The following is a 14,352-nucleotide window of genomic DNA, read 5'->3' as shown; positions in this document are numbered from 1 at the left end:
ACCTTCTCATCTTGCAAGCCGGTCTACAATGCATCAGGAAGGAGGTTTTGTATGCTAATGCCCACTAGGGTTGCACTGGGTATGGAAGTATTGATACTTTCAAACCTGGATCAATACGATACCGGGTCTTACTATTTACCGAGACAAGGCTGCGCAGCCTAGTATCAGTTAAAGAACATGGCATGCCCAGTTCTCAGTGCGCGCCATGTTCTCTTCACTAGCACAGTGGAGAAGGAGGGAACCCCCCTCCCTCCCCACTGTGACGCGGCAGCCACTGCCACCAATTGGGAGAAAAACAAGGAGGAGGCGGGGAGGGACAGTGGCCACTGTGCCACCAATGAACGTAAAACACATTAATTAATTAAGTGTAGGCAGCTTATTGAGGCCAGGTACCGGGTATGTGATACTGCTGCCGGTACCCGGCCTCAATAACAGGGGATGAGATCTGCCGAACCGCGGACATTAACCCCTCAGGTGCCACACCTAAAGGGTTAATTACCGCGGTTCGGCGGATCGCATGCCCTGTTATTGAGACCGGGTTCTGGCTTTGTGATACCGCTGCTGGCATCTGCTGCCTCCTATACTTGAATTAATGTATTAATTACATTCATTAGTGGTGAGTGCACCCCCCACCGTAGTATTATAAATGATAGCCATTGGTGGCACAGTGTGCACCCCCCCCCCCGTCTCATTGTTATATTCATTGGTGGCAGCGGCAACAGGGTCCTCTCCCCTGCTCCTCATTGGTGGCATCGCGGGGCTCCATGGCATGGACACTACTGAAGCCCTGGCTGCCATAGTAATCTCCCTCCTGCTGTATGCACAAGGCACCAGGGAGAGTGTGAAGTACTATTCACCCTAATAGAGCTCTATTAGAGTGAATAGGACAAGGGTTATAGCCCCTAAGGGGGGCAATAGTAAGAAATGGTAAAATACCGGACGTTCCATAAAATATGGAATGCACACGGCTTTTTAGGTGTTTAATTTTTTTCATGTGGTATCAAGTATTGCAATACTTTTTTATGGTATCGAAATCAAAATTTTGGTAGTGTGACAACCCTAATGCCCACCGCTCGTACTGGTTCCCTGCCTGTAAGCCAGATATGGCTGTCAAATAAGCAGTAAGATGCTCTGATGCTGTCTCTGCTTATTGGCCAGCTGTAATTCAGCATCACCACATCTAGTGTCTGGTGCGGCTGGGGCGTGTCTCCCGCTGCCGGCTCCATTGCAGTGAGGGGACAAGAGGCCCATGGTTCTTGAGGATAAAAGCTTTGAAATCGCCCTCCAGTATAACTACCACTGCCATGCCCAGTAACTGCCTCAGATACCAGCATGTCATTGACCTCAGTAAGTAGGAGAGGCTGCAGGCCTGGTGCAGCAGTCTTCATCACTTTGTGTGTTACTGTACTCGTGTAAAAATCAGTCAGTCACACACTGTGCCGCAATGTGTAGGGAGCTGTACACTGTGGTCTCTGGGTGGTATATATATATCTTTAGTACCTTTCTTTGGCCTAGTACTGTTAGTACAAACCACAAAGGCTAGGAAGGGCCCCTGCCATCTGGCTAGGAACTTATTGTCTACGGTCGGCACCAAAACCCGATCACCCATGTTAAAGATCCGGACCCGGGCCTGCCAATTATAGATCCGACTCTGGGCTTGCTGAGAAGCCTCCATATGCTCCCTGACAAGAGGCAAAACAGTCTCTATCCGCTGTTGCATCTTGGTAACATATTCAAGGATGCTTTTATGCAGAGTGGGTTGTTGTTCCCATGCTTCTTTGGCTACGTTCAACAAACCACGAGGATGTCTGCCATATAGAAATTTGAAGGGCGAGAACCCAGTAGAGGACTGGGGAACCTCTTGCACTGCGAACATGAGATAGGGCAGAAGAAGGTCCCAATCCTTTCCATCTTTGGACACCACCCTTTTTAACATGGTTTTTTGAGTTTTGTTAAACCTTTCAACCAGTCCGTCCATTTGTGGATGGTACACGGATGTCCGTAACTGTTTATTACGCAGTAACTTACAGAGTACCCTTATGACCTTGGACATAAAAGGGGTCCCCTGGTCAGTCAGCACCTCTTTAGGTAACCATATCTAGGCCAGGTTTTGAACTGGGTTTAAAAACCCAGCCAGCAGCTCAGCTGGGTGTGGTATGATCCTCCAAGTGATAGTGGAGATGTTGGAGCTCTGTGGTTTTGGGAGCTGAGGAGATCTGCCATACTGCAAGGCTGGGAGCCGCATGAGAGCCGCCTGCTGGGAGTCAGGTGCCCTAAAGCCTGCTGTGGTCTGCTAGGTGATTTATGTTATTTTGGGTACTCTTGCTGTGTGAACACCATATATATATATTGTATATATGAGCATAGGAATAATATAGCACATCTCCCCTAAGAATAGGACCATATTTCTCCAGAAATCATGCCACAGTAGTGTCCACAGTAATAATGCCATACAGTAGGCCCAAAAAGTAGTACAATACATTTCTCCTCCAAGAGTAACGGGTCAGACATTGGATCCACTTGATAGGTGATACATGTGGATTGTAGGAATACTTCTTTAAATATTCTAAAGACTATTTCTTCTGTGCATATTGATTATTATTAGAGATGAGTAAATTGAATCCACCGAAGTGGAATTAAATCCGAATTTCAGGATAAATTCAATTCGCCATGAAGCTGAATTTCCTCGTGCTTCGTGGAAGCGAATCGATTTAACCTGAAATAGTGTAACTATTGTAAAAAATAAATAATCATACTAACCTCCTTGATTAAAGATCTCGGCCGAAATACCGTGCGTAGTGATGTATGACGGCACCACGCTGGCCGGCATGATGAAGTCATCTCAGGCACTAGATTTCAAGCCAGATCTGATGGCGGCGGCGGGCCCTTTGCGAGCAAATGGAGGCAGTATATTTGATTACATTTTTTTATGTTAATTTTACACAGTTTTTACACTCAGATGCCACAATCATGTATGACTGCGGCATCTGAGGGGTACAATGACGGGGACGGCGCTATCGCAGCTCCCTGTCTTTGCACTCGCTACTTCCAAAAAAATCTACTTTGTGACGAAGTAATTTTTGTAATATTCGGCAGACCAGCCAAATCGAATTTTCTAACACTTTGCTCATCTCTAATTATTATACAGAATCATATACCATAGCATTGAAGCAGTCATAGCTTTATTTGTTTTTCTCTCAAACACAATTGATTCTTTTTTATTCATAGTTACAGTGTGGAATTACCTTCAGCACATACCAAGCGACTGGCTGAAGCATTAGTATGCTAATTACAAGTCCAAACCTGCAAATTAAATATTCACTTTTATCCTGTGCAACCAATGGAATCAAAATAAGTATATAAATATATTCTTTACCAGATAGATACTCTTTGTATCAGATCGCTGAGGGACCATATTTTCTTGCTCTCCTACTCCTACAAAATAGACGGAATCAAAAATACTAAATGTTACCCTATATGTGCATCATCAAAAAAGTGACATTCCAATTTTCTTCCACTTTGAACAAAATATTCTGCAGGTAGAATATTATCACCGCAGGGTCACTTGGAACTCAAATTCTTTGCTGCCGCCCAGCAGATGCCATCTACAGAATACAGGCACTATTTAATAGCCTTAATTCCTTTCAACCAGAGCTATTCTCAAAAACCACTAATAGAGTCATTTCAATACTAATATAATGTTAGGGAATTTCTGTTCCCTAGTATGATGTTCAGCGTTGTTCTAAATCCAGAAGTTAACTTTAAAAAGACATTTACAATGAACCCCTTTGAGACCACATGCAAAGTAAACCCCTGTGACACTTGCCAACATTAGTAAATCTATTCACTCGAGTCTGAGAACATAGTATCTGTCAAAGTTCTATAAAGGAAAATTTTGAGTGGTGCAGGTTCTGATAATTTTAGCCTTCTTATCTCTATTTAATAGTCAAGATACTTCGATTTCAGACTGCAGCTTGGAAAGATACCGATGGAAGACGATTTCTTGATTTCCACATCAATCAGAACTCACTTAGCTATTATGACCTCTGTGGCTGAGTGTCACCATACACTTTAAACCTTGTCAGCACAGGTCAGCCATAAATGGGGTGAAGAGTTCATAGCATCTCAGTACTATAAAATCTTCATAGCTGCTGGATGTTGACTTTAAACTACTTCAATTATATATGAAACACTTCATAAGATATTTCTCATATAAATGAGGTGGAAATAACCAGATTCAAAAGGCATTTCTGATCTAAGGAAATGTTCCGAAATAATTAAAATCTCATGTTCTGAAAACAAAATAGATATACTGGGTGCGTGTGCTCAAACTTTTCACACCTTGGCAAGACTTCACATAGATGTATACCTTACCTTACTATGTATGAGCATAGTATACATTTTCTTTAAATATAATGAATATTAACCTTGAAATTTGAAGGTTCCCTAACAGAGATGAGAGAACCAATTTCTTGATTCATTAGAATGTTTTAATTCATTAGAGGTATTGTCCACTTTATTTTTATTGATGACCTATGGATAGGTCATCAATATCAGATCAGTGGGGGTCTGACACCCGACACCCCAACCAATCAGCTATTTGAAGAGAAGGCCACGCTCGCACAAATGCTGCCTTCTCTTCATTGTTTATCTGCTCGCAATCACAACCACAGCGGTGAGCAGGCGTAATTGCAACTAAGCCGTCCCATTCACTTCTATGGGATGGCTCCTTCCTATACACTTGAATTGAAGGAGCTGTACCATGAAAATAAAAGGGACGGCTTAGGTGTAATTACACCTGCCCACCGCTGTGATTGCAACGGTGAGCAGGTAAACAATGAAGAGAAAGAAGCACTCTTATGAGCTCAGCCTTCTATTCAAACAGCTGATCAGCGGGGGTGCTGATCTGATATTGAAGACTGATCCTGAGGATAGGTCATCAATATAAATGAAGCGGAAAACCCCTTTAAGAATTTCCCAAAAATGTTACTTCCAAACTAAGCCAAAGGAGACAGTTTGTTAGACTATTCTTCTTGAAGCGATGCTTTATCTCCTTGTTTGAGGACACTATTCTGACAGTACAAGGTCAAACAATTCAACAGCACTCTGCATGCACAAAATACATGATCACAAAATATATAAACCAATGCTATACTATATAAGTGAATGTGAGGTACTTAGCAAATACATTTTTATCAAAATCATTTGTGCCCATCCACCATGGCTAGGTGACATTTTTGGAACGGGACTCTAAGCTAAATGCTACCTCTGAAAAACAAACTGTTGAAATGATAGTGGTGATTTGTGTTGGTTGAGCACCAAAGTGCTCTGGTGCTTGAGTAGAACACCTCGGGATGCTCGGGTGCTCTACCAAGCACCTGAGCACAATGGAAGACAATGGGAGAACCCAAGCATTAAGCCAGGCACCACCTGCTCTGAAGAGGGGAGGGTATCTGGTTCATAGGAAAAGGTCAGAAATTGATGGAAACACCACTGAAACGGTGTCACCACCAGACATCTGAGAAGCTCTGACAGACGTTCTTCAGAACCTCCTCCTTGAGGTTCCTTTTGTTTTGCTTTCGTTTTCTCATCTCGTTAGCCTCTCTCAGCTGTCATGTAGTTGCACTGATTGCATCCCTTTAAATCCCTTCCCATACTGCATCACTTTGCGGTTTATACAACTTCCTGGAGTGTGTGCATGCTGGATGCTACTACTGAGTCTTCTACAGATAAGTTTGTTCATTAATTTGTGTTTTCCTGTTTGCTGGATCCCAGGTGACCCTGACTCCCTCCGTATCAAGTGTAGGGAGCCGGTGGTCGTGTCCCCTCACCATTATAGGGTGTTCAGGTGTTATACAGTTGAGGAACGAGGATATGCGATCATCTATCATTGAGATTTTTGCATAGGCTGAGCAGTTAGGGAGAGAGCCAGGTCTGTTGCAGGGCTCTCGCTTTGGTTCCTTAGTTTTGGATCCAGTCAGTCGGATCTTCATTTTGTGTCTTCTAGTTTTCTGTACACCTTCCGTGACAAATGGTTTGGGAACAGCATGGGGAGGATGTCTGGATGCGACTTGGACTCCCAGGTCACTGCTGGGAATGATGTTGTCCGAGTAGTACGCCACATTTAAACCGAAGATAAAATCTATTTTAGAGGAATAATTGTTAGGAAACTTTTGTTCCTGTATATTTACTTGTATATAAAGTGCCAAAAATTAAAAGGAAGATGCACTCTGATACAGCCTTTATATCACATAATGAAGGGCCTCATTCACATTGTGGTACAATTGTTCAGGCAGTGGGAGTCCTACACTCATAAAGCCTATGCACTAAGGGAAAGGGCTGCCAAAAATTACAAAGAACCGGCACTCCAATACACCCTTTATTACACATAAAGGAGGGCATCATACACACCCTTGAAAAATTATGATTGATGGCCTGCAGGTAACCCTCAAAAACAATAGGAGAAAGGGCCTGCTGGTGACCCTCTAAAACATTAGGGGTGAGGATCTGCTGCTGAGTTGACCATCTAAAACATTTTGTGGGCAAGGGCCTGCTACCGAGCTGACCATCTAAAAAATGTTGTGCTCGAGCGCCTGCTGCCAGGCTGACCATCTAAAAATTTAGGGGTGAGGGTCTGCTGCTGAGCTGACCCTCTAAAACATTATGGTTGAGGGCCTGCTGGTGACACTCAAAAACATTATGGGTGAGGGCCTGCTGCTGAGCGAGGGCAGCCTAATAAGCATGTTGATATGATGGAGGAGGAGGACGAGAAAAAGGGAAATTCAACCATATACCCTTTTTAGTGGTGGAAGGGGTGCATGATAATACAGTGTATTCAATACACCATAAAAGCCACATTTAAAGTGCCTTTATGTTCAGCCGCTTTCCTCTGGTGGAGAGAAGAGAAGTCAGGTGCAATCCAGGCCTTGTTCATTTTTATAAGAATCAACCAGTCAGCATTTTCAGTTGACAGGCGGATGCGCTTATCAGTTATTATGTCTCCAGCAGCGCTAAATACACGCTCTGATAAAACGCTGGCGGCAAGGCAGGCCAGCACCTCCAAGGCGTAGAGCACCAGTTCGTGCCAGCTTGGACACCCAATAGTTGTAAGGCACACAGGGATCACTAAGGATGCTGACACAGTCTGCTATGTACTCCTTCACCATCTTCCAAAATGTATCCCTCCTTGTAACACTGGGCTGTGCATCAGGTTGAGGGTGCTGGCAGGGTGTCATAAAACTGTCCCAGGCCTTGGATTGCTGCCCTGCCTCTGTTGGAACTGCTGTGTGTTCCCCTTGTCTCCCCTCCTCGGTTGGCCAAGGAACCACGTACTCTGCAGCCAGTGTTGTCAGCTAGAAATTTTTGGAGCTCTTTTTCCACAACGACCTTCGGGTATTGCACCATTTTGTTCGTCCTCTCCACCACAGGAATGACAAATGAAAAGTTTTCTTTGTAGCAGGGGTCAAGAAGGGTGAATAACCAGTAATCGGTAATGTTGATTGAGCACCAACGTGTTCAGGTGCTCGGGCCGAACACCTCAGGTTGCTCCGGTGCTCTACCGAGGACCCAAGCTCAATGGAAGTCAATGGGAGAACCCAAGCATTAAACCAGGCACCCCTGAAGAGGGGAGGGTGTCTGATTCATAGGAAAAGGTCAGAAATTGATGGAAACAACACTAAAATGGTTTGGGAATAGCATAGGGAGGATGTCTGGATGCATCTTGGACTCCCAGGTCGCTGCTGGGAAGGATGTTGTCCGAGTAGTACATCACTTTTACAGACTGACAATAATACGCCCAAAAAAGATAAAATTGATTTTAGCAAACAAATTGTTAAACATTTTTTCCTGTATATTTACTTGTATATGAAATACAAACGCTGCCAAAAATTACACAGAAGAGGAACTCTGATACAACCTGTATATCACATAATGGAGGGCCTCATTCACATTGTGGTACAATTGTTCAGGTAGTGGGACTCCTACACTCATAAAGCCTATGCACTAAATGAAAGGGCTGCCAAAAATTACAAGGAACGGCACTCCAATACACCTTTTGTTACACATAAAGAAGGGCATCATACACACCCTTTAAAAATGATGATTTCTGGCCTGCTGGTGATCCTACAAAGCATTTGGAACAAGGGCCTGCTGATCTGACCATCTAAAACATTAGGGGTGAGGATCTGCTGCTGAGCTGACCATTGAAAAAACTATGGTTGAGGTCCTGCAGGTGAGCTGACCCTGTAAAAGATTGTAGGTGAGGGCCTGCAGGTAAGCTGACCCTGTAAAACATTATATGTGATGGCCTGCAGGTGAGATGACCCAATAAAAGATTGTAGGTGAGGGCCTGCTGGTGAGCTGACCCTGTAAAAGATTGTAGGTGAGGGCCTGCAGGTGAGTTGACCCTGTAAAACATTATATGCGAGGGCCTGCAGGTGAGTTGACCCTATAAAAGATTGTAGGTGAAAGCCTGCTGGTGAGCTAACCATATAAAAGATTGTAGGTGAGGGCCTGCAGGTGAGCTGACCCTGTAAAACATTATATGTGAGGGCATGCAGGTGAGTTGACCCTATAAAAGATTGTAGGTGAGGGCCTGCTGGTGAGCTGACCCTGTAAAAGATTGAAGATGAGGGCCTGCAGGTGAGCTGACCCTGTAAAACATTATATGTGAGGGCCTGCAGGTGAGTTGACCCTATAAAAGATTGTAGGTGAGGGCCTGCTGGTGAGCTGACCCTGTAAAAGATTGTAGGTGAGGGCCTGTGTTTGAGTTGACCCTGTAAAACATTATATGCAAGGGCCTGCAGGTGAGTTGACCCTGTAAAACATTATATGCGAGGGCCTGCAGGTGAACTGACCCTGTAAAACATTATGTGCGAGGGCATTATATGCGATGAATAAGCATGTTGATATGATGGAAGAGAAGGATGAGGATGAGAAAAGGAAGATTCAAACATATACCCTTTTTTGTGGCGGAAGGTGTGCATGGGAATACAGTGTATTCAGTATATTATAAACTACACATTTCAAATGCCTTTATGTTCATCAGCTTTCCTCTGGTGGAGTCGAGAAGTTTGGGTCAATCCAGGCCTAGTTCATTTTTATAAGAGTCAAATACGCTTCTCTGTTATAATGTCACCAGCTGCACTAAATACCCGCAGACAAAACGCTGGTGGCAGGGCAGACCAGCACCTCCAAGGCGTAGAGTGACAGTTCGTGCCACGTGTCCAGCTTGGACACCCAGTAATTGTAAAAATCAAACAGCGGTGGCAGCATCTCCCATCATTTCATCTTTATTGAGGACTTCACAGCATACACAAAATTAGCAATGTTTCGGCTGTGTAACAGCCTTTGTCAAGCATAAAAATTGTATGATCCAAATACATATAAATACTCAAACCCAAGTCCACCCACTATTGTCAGTACCAATCAAGGCGCACGATAACCTAACCCACATATCTCACTACCTATCTTTGCACAGACTTCCATACTGCTCTCTTAACATACTTTAATTAGCCATCGCCTGTAGTCATCCCTCACATTGTCGGCAGCACGTTTTTCATTGTGGTCCGTGTCCTCTATTCCGTACTGCGCATGTCCCTGCATCGACCGGCCCCGCTCCACGTCACACACGAACGTCAGAAGCGAGATTCCGCGATAGCCGACGTCAGCGAGCAGCTGACCGCAGCGTCACAGAGATCCCGCCCCGCTCGTCCGCACAGTCATGGAGCTAGGCCTCTCGTTACCTAGGAGATTCCAAAGCGTCAGTATATCGGAACCGCGTATGGATCAAACCATGAGTCCAGGCCACATCTGAAAAACATTGTTGTCGCATGTATAATCTACATCTATATCATAACATAGTCAATATTGACTGGATCATATGTAAAGTTTAAGTCAATTGGCATATTGTCCTATCATGACTTAAACTGTGCACCATACAGAACATATTGTATTGCACCAGGCAACCATGTAAACAAGTTTAGCATATATGTGTATGGAGATGTTAAATGGTGAAATATGAGATACCCAAATCTGACCATTTGTAGTTAATAACGTAGGCAGGACCTCAACCCCCTATGAAATATCATAAAAACAATTACTATGCAAAACACTGATGTGGAACATACACCAACCCTAATCTATACTGGCTACATTGAATTCGAAATTCAGCCCATAAGGCTGTAACAATCTCAAAGTGTGGATCCATTTTAATTCCTTCCTGGATCCACACTTTGAGATCGGTACAGCCTTATGGGCTGACTTTAGAATTCAATGTAGCCAGTATAGATTAGGGTTGGTGTATGGTCCACATCAGTGTTTTGCATAGTAATTGTTTTTATGATATTTCATAGGGGGTTGAGGTCCTGCCTACGTTATTAACTACAAATGGTCAGATTTGGGTATATCATATGTCACCATTTAACATCTCCATACACATATATCCTATACTAGTTTACATGGTTGCCTGGTGCAATACAATATGCTCTGTATGGTGCACAGTTGACTTAAACTTTATATATGATCCAGTCAATATTCACTATGTTATGATATAGATGTAGATTATACATTCAACAACAATGTTCTTCAGATGTGGCCTGGAATCACTGTTTGATCCATACGCGGTTCCGATATACTGACGCTTTGGGATCTCCTAGGTAACGCGACGCCTAGCTCCGTGACTGCGCGGACGAGCAGGGCGAGATCTCTGTGACGCTGCAGTCAGCTGTTCGCTGACGTCGGCTATCGCGGGATCTCGCTTCTGACGTTTGTGTGTGACGTGGAGCGGGACCGGTCGATGCAGGGACATGCGCAGTACAGAATAGAGGACGCGGACCACAATGAAAAACGTGCTGCTCACAATGTGAGGGATAACTACAGGTGAAGACGAATTAAAGTATGTTAAGAGATGGAAGTCTGTGCAAAGATAGGTAGTGAGATATGTGGGTTGGGTTATGGTGAAACTTGATTGGTACTGACAATAGTGGGTGGACCTTGGTTTGAGTATTTATATGTATTTGGATCATACAATTTTTATGCTTGACAAAGGCTGTTGCACAGCCGAAACTTTGCTAATTTTGTGTATGCTGTGAAGTCCTCAATAAAGATGAAATGATGGGAGATGCTGCCACCGCTGTTTGATTTCTACGTATTTTCTGGATGATTGGATCCGCGGCTAGTGCAGGGTTGCTGCATCTTCCTGTAAGAAGTACAGACCATTGAGGGCTGTTCCTGCACACTTGATTCTACCCAGTAGTTATAAGGCACTGAGGGATCATTGAGGATGCTGACATGGTCTGCTATGTACTCTTTCACCATCTTCCAAAATGATTCCCTCCTTGTGAATAGTAGGCTGCGCATCAGGATGAGGGTGCTGGCAGGGTGTCATGAAACTGTCCCAGGCTTTGGAGAGTGTTGCCCTGCATCTGTTGGAACTGCTGTGTGTTCCCCTTGTCTTCCCTCCTCGGTTGCCCAAGGAACTACGGACTCTGCCGCCAGCGTTGTCAGATGGAAATTTCTGGAGCAATTTTTCAACAAGTATCTTCTGGTATTGTACCATTTTGCTCGTCCTCTCCACCTAAGGAATGAGAGATGAGAAGTTCTCTTTGTAGCGGGGGTCGAGAAGGGTGAAAAAACAGTAATCCGCGTTGTCAAAAATGCGAATAACGTGCGGGTCGCGGGAAAGGCAGCCTAACATGAAGTCAGCCATGTGTGCCAGAGTCCCAACAGGCAAGACTTTGCTGTCGTCATCAGGAGGTTTACTTTCAATCTCCTCATCCTCTTCCTCCTCTTCTGCCCACCCACGCAGAACAGATGTAATAAAACTTCCATGGGTACTACCCTCTGTAGCGGAGGCAACCGTCTCCTGCTCCTCCTCCTCCTCCTCTTCATCGTCCAATTCGCGCTGAGAAGACAAACTGAGGGTGGTCTGGCAATCACTCTGTGTAATGCCTTCCCCCATTTCCACCTCTTCCACGTGCAAAGCATCGTCCTTAATTGTGAGCAGCGAGTGTTTGAGTAGACACAGCAGTTGGATGGTTACGCTGATAATAGCGTTATCGCCGCTCACCATCTGTGTTGATTCCTCAAAGTTTCTTAAAACCTCTCAGAGGTCAGACATCCATGCCCACTCCTCGCTTGTGAATAGCGGAAGCTGACTGGAAAGGCGACGACCATGTTGCAGCTGGTATTCCACTACTGCCCTCTGCTGCTCACAAAGCCTGAGCAACATGTGGAATATCGAGATCCAGCGAGTGCTCACATCGCACAACAACCGGTGAGCTGGCCATTTCCAGTGCGGCTGCAGCGTTTACAGACCGGCTGAAGCTGTCGATGACTTACGGAAATGGGCACACACGTGGCGCACCTTCACCAGTAGCTCAGGCAAATTAGGGTAGGTTTTAAGAAACCGCTGAACCACTAAGTTTAAGACGTGGGCTAGGCATGGGATGTGTGTGAGCTTGCCGAGCTCCAAAGCCGCCACAAGTTTACGGCCATTATCAGACACAACCATGCCTGGTTCTACATAGAGTGGCGAGAGCCACAGCTCAGTCTGGTCTCTTATTCCCTGCCACAGCTCTGCGGCAGTGTGCTATTTGTCCACTAAGCATATCAGCTTCCCCACTGCAGTGCTACACTGCTTCTAGTTACCGACTGATGGCTGACTGGTGCTGCACGCGGATAAATCAAAGGTGAACTATTAGCTACATTTATGCCATAATGTTACCTATTACTCGATGCACTTGTAGTGCTTTTCATTTGCTATGTAACCTATTATTTTAAAACATCTTAATAAAAATTATTGTTCATAAAAAAAAAAAAAAGGTGAACGTGGAGGAGGAGGCGGAGGAGGTGAAGAGGGGGTTGGAGCCACTAACCTAGGTGCTGGCAGAAAACCTGATGGAAGTAGGGCCCGCAAGCCTTCGTGTCGGTAGCACCTGTGCCATCCCAGGGTACGACTCGCTCCCAGCCTGTACTTGTCCATGTGTCTGTGGTTAGGTGGACATTCCCAGTAACTGCGTTGGTCAGGGCATGTGTGATATTACGGGACACATGTTGATATAAGGCGGGAACGGCACATCTTGAAAAATAGTGGCGGCTGGGGACTGCATAACGCGGGACGGCCGCCGACATCAGGCTGCGGAAGGCCTCAGTGTACACAAGCCTAAATGGCAATATTTCCAGGACCAGTAATTTTTAAAGCTGCACATTTAGTGCTACGGCCTGTGGGTGGGTGGATGGGTATTTAAGCTTCGGTTCAAAGGCCTGGGGCAAGGACATTTGGAGTCTGCACTAGGGCACGGAAGTGGATGTGGTCTCTGATGTGAACGTCCAGGTGGAGGGCGAGAGGCATCCGGGCCTGTGCCTTCGACAGGGGATTGGCCAGCATGTAACACAGGGAAGAGGAGGCAGTGGTGTCACCCGCAGACACAGATTGTGGACCCAGACTACCTCCTCTTCCACTTCCTCACTCTGCTCATCCTCCTGACTTGTTGAGCTAACAGCAACCTCAGTTATTGACAACTGTGTCTCGTCCTCATCATCAACCTCTTAAGACACTAATTGCCATTGACTTATTGGCAATTGTGTCTCATCATCATCATCCACCTTGTGAAAATAATTGCCATTTCCCACCGTCATCTTCTTCTGACTGTGGATGCTCCAGATTTTGGGAATCAGGGCACAAGATCTCCTCATGTCCCCCTTCAAGTGGGCTTGGTGAGAGGCCCAAATTAAGGAATGGTGATGAAAACAGTTCATCGGAATATCCGAATGTGGGATCACTTGTCTAGTCAAGACTCTCCACTGAATTAATGTCACTGATATTTAGGATGAGAAAACGTTATACAGGAGATGTATCGCTGGTAATGTCTCTGCCACCAGGAGTAAAAAAAAATTAGACTGAATGTCACTGATATTTCAGATACGCAAACATTATACAGGAGATGTAGAGCAGGTAATTTAACGGTCTGCAGCGAACACCGTCTACGGAAAAAGTACACTGGATATCACAGATATTTTTAGGCTGCGCACACGGTAAACTGGAGATGTAGCGCAGATAATGTCACTGTCTGCAGCGTCCACAGAAAAAGTACACTGGATGTCACAGATATTTTTAGTATGTGCACACGTTAAACAGGAGATGTAGCGCAGATAATGTCGCTGTCCACAGCGTCTACGGAAAAAGTACACTGGATGTGACAGATATTTTTAGGCTGTGCACACGTTAGACAGGAGATGTAGCGCAGATAATGTCGCTGTCTGCAGCGGCCAAACAATTGCAAGCTATTTAGTGCAGGTTTCGCTAAAAATATATATTGCTGCCAGATACAATTATAGTCCTTGAAAGGACTT

Source organism: Bufo gargarizans, chromosome 3 (assembly GCF_014858855.1).
Source record: "Bufo gargarizans isolate SCDJY-AF-19 chromosome 3, ASM1485885v1, whole genome shotgun sequence".
NCBI classification, from domain to species: Eukaryota; Metazoa; Chordata; class Amphibia; order Anura; family Bufonidae; genus Bufo; species Bufo gargarizans.
Note: the sequence above shows the minus strand (reverse complement) of the source record.